Here is a 7,715-nt window from a genome sequence, read left to right on the forward strand (position 1 = left end):
CCATTGAGCTGGGGTATATAAGGAGGTGTCCACTAGGATAGAATCCCTTGGTCCTTGAGGAACTGGGTGAACTCTGTACTCAAGTACTCACCTCCTCGATCTGATCGAAGAGTCTTGATACCCTTTCTAGTATGATTCTCCACTTCATTCTTATATTACTTGAATTTCTCGAAGGCCTTAGACTTGTACTTCATCAAGTACACATATCCATATCTTGAGAAATTAGTAGTAAAAGTAATAAAGTATGAGTAATCACTTATGGCATGAGTTGACATGGGACTACATACATCACTATGTATGAGTTCCAGTAACTCATTAACTCTCTATCCAGTTTCACTAAATGGAGAGTTGGTCATCTTTCCACAAAGGCAAAGCTCGCAAGTTGCATATGACTCATAGTCGAATGGATCTAGGTATCCATCCTTTAGTAACTTTTGAATCGTTCCCTCATGGATATGACCAAGCCTACAATGCCACATATATGTACTGTTCATCTTATCTCGTTTCCTCTTTGACACACTTACATTCGTGATATGTGGAGCAGTGTCAAACCATTATGCAATGTTCCTTTCATGATGATCTCATCATCTAGTAATAATGAACAACTATTATTCTAAAAAACTAATTTATATCTACTAACTGTCAAACATGAAATAGAAATAATATTTTTGATAATAGAAGAAACAAAATAGCATGCATCCAATGCAATAATAGCTCCACTAAACAGATGTAGGGTGACCTTGCCAACAACCACTACAGCAACCTTTGCTCCATTACCCATTTTGAGATCCATCTTACCTCTCACCAATCTCCTAGGTCCTGCCAAAACCTGCAACGAATTGCAGATGTGGTAAGTACTATCGGTATCCAATACCCATGTGTTATCATAAGATTCTAACAAATGAAGACTGATCATGAATGTACCTGAAGCTTCTCCAAGCTTCTATTTCGCCCTCTCTACAAGGTACATTTTGTAGTTCTTCTTCCAATGCCTATCTTTGCCACAATGGAAGCACTGACCTTTGTCCTTTGTTGGGTCTTTCTTAGCAACATTTACTTTACCCAATTTGCCCTTGACCTTGCCCTTCGTAAAGGACTTTTCTGCCTTCCTTTTATTTCTGGTCTCACTAGCAAAGAGAACTAGCCTCTCTTTCTTAATGGTGCTCTCTACCTCCCTCAACATATTGAAGAGCTTAGTGAGAGTCACCTCAAGCTTGTTCATATTAAAATTCATTATGAACTAAGAAAAGGAATCTGGTAGGGACTGAAGTACAAGGTCTACAGGTCATCCTCTAGGACCATTCCTAGACCTATGAGTTTCTTTATCCACTCAATCATCTTAAGGACATGGTTCTAAACTGGTATCCTCTCAGTCATCATGGCAAGGAAAAGACTTTTGGATATCTCATATCGCTAAGTCCTTCCTTGTTCCTCAAACAATTTTTGGAGATGCAGGAAAATGGATTTGGCATCCATCTTTTCATGCTGTCTTTGTAACTCAAGAGTCATGGCGCATAACATGTAACACTGAGCAAGAATGGAGTCATCTATGTACTTCACATAGCCAGTGATCTCATCCTCGCTTGCTCGAGCGTAGGTATCACTGTATCAAGGAAATGTACGATTTTCTTCACTACGAGAACGATTCTTAGGTTGTGGAGCCATTCGGTATAATTTGGACCAGTGAGGCGGTTGACATCAAGTATGTCATGTAAGGGATTTGAATACGACATATTTCTAAAAATAAAGATGTAGTAGAAATAAATAACATGCAGATTTTATAGAAAAATAAATAATTAAGATAAGGACTTCTTTCTTAATATACTCCCACTATTTTCTCACGAATCACACAACTCCCTCTGGTATGTGAATCGGAGACCCCCGGTAGATCTCTAGTGGGGAACAGGATCCAATCGGCGTCTTAACGTAACCTCGAGTGACTCGACCAATTACGCTAAGCCCGTAAAGGCAGACAATCGGCGTCTTAACGTAACCTCGAGTGACTCGACCAATTACTCTAAGCCCATAAAGGCAGACAACTCTAGTCAATCATAACTCCTTGTGATTCCCGTCCTATTCGGCCTTCGAATTACCATGGTCTCGAGGGACTCGACCAACCATTATGCTTGGTTAAGTCAACACCTTCATTACAAGATGAGTCTGATTTGATGATATACCCTCGAGGGACTCGACGAAGCATACCATGTCCTCAGGTCATCGGTGACATCACTATGTCGTAACAAGATAGCGAATCGCGATATAGGTGAGTCTCGAGGGACTCGACCAACTCAACCTACACCGGGAATCAATTCCTACTTATAACGATGGAAGGCCACGTGGGTCAATCTAATTGCCTCACATTTACCGACTTAATATTATCTAGAGAGATGTTTCTATGATTTGGTCTCCTAATATGATATGTCACACATATACATATTTAATATATATCTACATTGCATGCAAATATATATACATATCTAGTATGTGTATAAGCAATCACACCAGATGGTCATGGACCACAACCTAATGTGATTAGGCTCAAGCCAGTAGGCCTAATCACTCACATCAAGATCTATATGTACAACGGTGCATCTCCATCTCATCCTCGTCGGTTCCGTCGATATCTTGATGCATCTTCATGCATCGCGATCGTCCGTCTCGTGGGTCCCGCTATCACATCCACGCTCCCGCTATGCCTCCTCATGTGATTACAACTTAATCATAGGCACACAGGCCCGGCAATAAACGAGAAATATAATGAAGGCTCGCAGACCTCAATAATAATAATCACAAGTACACACATCACACGGTCCATGATCGTCCGTCCACACATCATACATCACATGTATAAATAATAATCATCATGTAGGACTACTAGATAATGATAAAAAATAATAATCAACTAAACCTTTTAATTAATTAGTATTTTATGAAATCAGGGATATATAGGAAATTTCTGAATTCATAAGGGTATTTTCATAATTTGGATAAAAGACAGAAATTGAAATTTCTGAATTCATAGGGGTATTTTCATAATTTTTTCAGAAAACCCTAATGCCCTACTCCCCTTTGCTACTGTCGTCGCCGCCACCCTGCTGGCGACGGCCTGTGCGGCAGGGCGGGGGTGTCGCCACCCTGTTGGCGGCGGCCTGTGTGGCAGGGCGGGGGCGCCGCCCTTGTAGGTGGGCGCCACCGTGGGTTGGCGCCCCTGCGGGTGGCGCTGCCCTCGCGAGCGCTATGCCCGCGGGTGCAGTGCCCCGCCGGGCGGCCACCCCTACGGGGGGGTTTGCCCGCAGGAGCAGCGGTCGCAAGCGCCATTGCCCTGTGGCGCCTCAGCCCATGGGCACTACTGCCGTAGGCGCCTCGCCCCGTGGTGCCTCGGTTCGCGGGTCCAGCACCCGCAGGCGTCGCCCTTGTGCCCGCACGCAGGTGGCCACCCTTGCACACGGGCACAATGCATCCATCATATGGACGGGTATACAGTACACCAGTCTGTCCGGTTATCACGATGTCCCTCTCGAGTAACCTATGACCGGGATTATTTAGGATATGTGTTTAAAGGTGAATCGATCTCATTATCGTGATCTCATCACAATCCAATTCCCATTGCACAAATCCAAGGACTTCACAATATATATATGCATATATACAATAGTTATAAAGTGATATACACCAAAATATAATAAGCAAAAAGATTCTGTATCAAGTCACACGTGCCATCACTCACGTGATTGGCTTGCTGGGCACCTATGACTAGCACATCTGCCAGATCTCATAATCATAGTGTGCTGCAATAGCCAATAGAATTCTGATGGATTTTAGCATTGCTACGGGTGAGAAGGTTTCGTTGTAGTCAACACCTTGCCGTTGACGATATCCCTTAGCCACTAGCCTTGCTTTATAGGTCTCTACCTTTCCATCTACTCCGATCTTTTTCTTAAAGATCCACTTGCAACCGATGGGTACAATACCTTCGGGTGCATCAACTAGGTTTCAAACCTTGTTGGAGTATATAAAATCCATCTCAGAATTCATGGCTTTTTGTTACTTCCCAGAGTCTATACTCATAATAGCCTCCTCGTAGGTTTGAGGATCAATATCCTCAACATCCTCTCCTCTAATATGTCCTACATATCTCTCAGGAGGATGGGATACTCTATCAGACCTACGTAAAGTTGAAACTTGTGTATTAGGTACCTGAATAGACTCGGGCTGTAGAGTGGTGCTTGAGTTTGGTTCTCTAACCTCGCTCAACTCTATCATTCTCCCACTATCTCCGCCAAGAATGTATTCCTTCTCAAGGAACATTGCTCTCTTAGCTACAAAGACCTTTTGGTCCTCGAGATGATAGAAATAATATCCACAAGTTTCCTTGGGGTATCCCACAAATTTGCATCGCTCTGTCCTTGATTCTAACTTATCGGGGTTATGTCTTTTAACGTGGGCAGGGCAGCCCTAAATCTTAACAACCTTAAGATCAAGCTTCTTCCCTTTCCATATCTCATATGGTGTAGACACTACCGACTTAGTTGGAACTCTGTTCAGAAGATATGCTGCGGTTTCTAGGGCATATCCCCAGAATGAGATGGGTAGGTCAACGAAACTCATCATGGACCGTACCATATCTAATAGCGTACGATTTCTCCTTTTAGAGACACCATTGAGCTGAGGTGTATAAGGAGGTGTCCATTGGGATAATATCCCATGGTCCTTGAGGAACTGAGTAAACTTTGTACTTAAGTACTTACCTCCTCGATTTGATCGAAGAGTTTTGATACTCTTTCTAGTCTGATTCTCCACCTCATTCTTATACTCTCTGAATTTCTTAAAGGCCTCGGACTTGTACTTCATTTAGTACACATATCCATACCTTGAGAAATCATCAGTAAAGGTAATGAAGTAGGAGTAACCACCAATGGCATGAGTTGACATGGGTCCACATACATCACTATGTATGAGTTCCAACAACTCAGTGGCTCTCTCTCCAGTTCTACTAAATGGAGAGTTGGTCAGTTTTCCACGAAGGCTAGGCTCACAAGTTGCATATGACACATAGTCGAATGGATCTAGATATCCATCATTTAGCAACTTTTGAATCATTCTTTCATGGATGTGACCTAGCCTACAATGCCACAGGTATTCATTGTTCATCTCATCTCATTTCCTCTTGGACATATTTACATTAATGATATGTGGAGTAGTGTCTAACATAAATAAACCATTATGCAATGTTCCTTTCGTGATGATCTTATCATCTAATAATATCGAACAACCATTGTTCTTAAAAACTAATTTATATCCACTAACTGTCAAACATGAAATGGAGATAATGTTTTTGATAATAGAAGGAACAAAATAACATGTATCTAATGCAATAAAAGCTCCACCAAGCAGATGTAGGGCGACCTCACCAATAGCTACTACAGTAACTTTTGCTCCATTACCCATCTTGAGGTCCATCTCGCCTCTCTCTAGTCTCCTAGGTCTTGTTAGAACTTACAATGAATTGCATATATGATAAGTACTACCAGTATCCAATACCTATATGTTATCATAAGAGTCTGACAAATGGAGACTGATCATGAATGTACCTGAAGCTTTATCATGCTTTTGTTTCGCCCTTTCTGCAAGGTACTCTTTGCAGTTCCTCTTCTAGTGCCCATCTTTGCCACAGTGGAAGCACTGGCCTTTGTCCTTTGCTGGGTCTTTCTTAGCAACCTTTGCTTTACTTGGTCTACCCTTGCCCTTTCCCTTCTTAAGGGACCTTTCTACTTTCCTTTTCTTTCGGGTCTCACCAATATAGAGAACTGACTTCTCTTTTTTAATAGTACTCTCTACCTCCCTCAACATATTGAGGAGCTCTAGGAGAGTCACCTCAAGCTTATTTATATTAAAATTCATTATGAACTGTGAAAAGGAATCTGGTAGGAACTGAAGCACAATGTCCACACACAAGTTATCCTCTAGGACCATTCCTAGACCTGAGTTTCTCTATCCACTCAATCATCTTTAGGACATGATTCTGAACCGGTGTCCCCTTAGTCATCCTAGCGTGGAAGAGGCTCTTGGATATCTCATATCGCTGAGTCCTTCCCTATTCCTCAAACAATTTGTGGACATGTAGGAGAATGGATCTGGCATCTATCTTTTCATGTTGTCTCTGTAACTCAGGAGTCATAGAGCCCAACATATAGCACTGAGCAAGAGTGGAGTCATCAATGTACTTCACGTAGCGAGTGATCTCATCCTCGCTTGCCCCTTCTTCAGGCGTAGGCATTACTGTATCAAGGACCTACACAATTTTCTCTGCCGTGAGAACAATTCTCAAGTTACGGAGCCAATCCGTATAATTTGGACCAGTGAGGCGGTTGACATCAAGTATGCCACGTAAGGGATTTAAAAGCAACATTTTTCGAAAATAAAGATGCAGCAGAAATGAATAACATGCAGATTTTGCAAGAAATAAACTATCAAGATATGAACTTCTATCTTAATATGCTCCCACTATTTTACTAACAAGTCGCACGACACCGTCAGCACATGAAACGGAAGTCTCCGGTAGACTTCTAATGGGGATCAGGATCCAATCAACGTCTTAGTGTAACCTCGAGGGACTCGACCAATCACACAAAGCCTAAAAGGTAGGCAACTCTTGCCGATCATAACTCATTGTGATTCCCGTCCTGTTCGGCCTCCGAATCACCATGGTCTCGAGGGACTCGACCAACCATGATGCTCGGTTAAGTCAACACCTTCGTTACAAGATGAGTCTGATTTGATGATATACCCTTGAGGGACTCGACCAAGTATACCATGTCCTCAGGTCACCGGTGACATCTCTATATCGTAAGCAAGATAGCGAATTGCAATATAGGTGAGTCTCGAGGGACTCGACCAACTCAACCTACACCGGGAATCGGTTCCTACTTATAACGATGGAAGGCCACGTGGGTCAATCTAATTGTCTCACGTTTATCGACTTAATATTATCGAGATAAAAGTTTCTATGATTTGATCTCCTAATATGACATGTCACACATATACATATTTAATATATATCTACATCGCATGCAAATATATATACATATCTAGTATGTGTATAAGCAATCACACCAGATGATCATGGACCACAACCTAATGTGATTAGGCCTGAGCCAATAGGTCTAATCACTCACATCAAGATCTATGTGTGCAACGGTGCATCTCCATGCCCTATGATCGTCCATCTCGTCCTCGTCGGTTCCGTCGACATCTCGATGCATCTTCATGCATTGCGATCGTCCGTCTCGTGGGTCCTACTATCGCATCCACGCTCCCGCTGTGCCTCCTCATGTGATTACAACTTAATCATAGGCACGCAGGCCTGACAATAAATGAGAAATATAATGGAGGCTCGCAGACCCCAATAATAATAATCACAAGTACACAAATCACACGGTCGATGATCATCCGTCCATACATCATACATCACATGTATAATTAATCATCATGTACGACTATTAGATAATGATAAAAATAATAATCAACTAAACTTTTTAATTAATTAGTATTTTATGAAATCAGGGATATAAAGGGAATTTTTGAATTCATAGGGGTATTTTCGTAATTTGGATAAAAGGATAGAATTTGAATTTGAATTTGGGTAAAACTGTCTTTTTTTTTTTTTTTCCCAAGAATGCCTAATGCCCTACTCCCCTGCTGCCGTCGCCGTCGCC

The sequence above is a fragment of the Musa acuminata genome, chromosome BXJ3-11 (assembly GCF_036884655.1).
Source record: "Musa acuminata AAA Group cultivar baxijiao chromosome BXJ3-11, Cavendish_Baxijiao_AAA, whole genome shotgun sequence".
Lineage (NCBI taxonomy): Eukaryota > Viridiplantae > Streptophyta > Magnoliopsida > Zingiberales > Musaceae > Musa > Musa acuminata.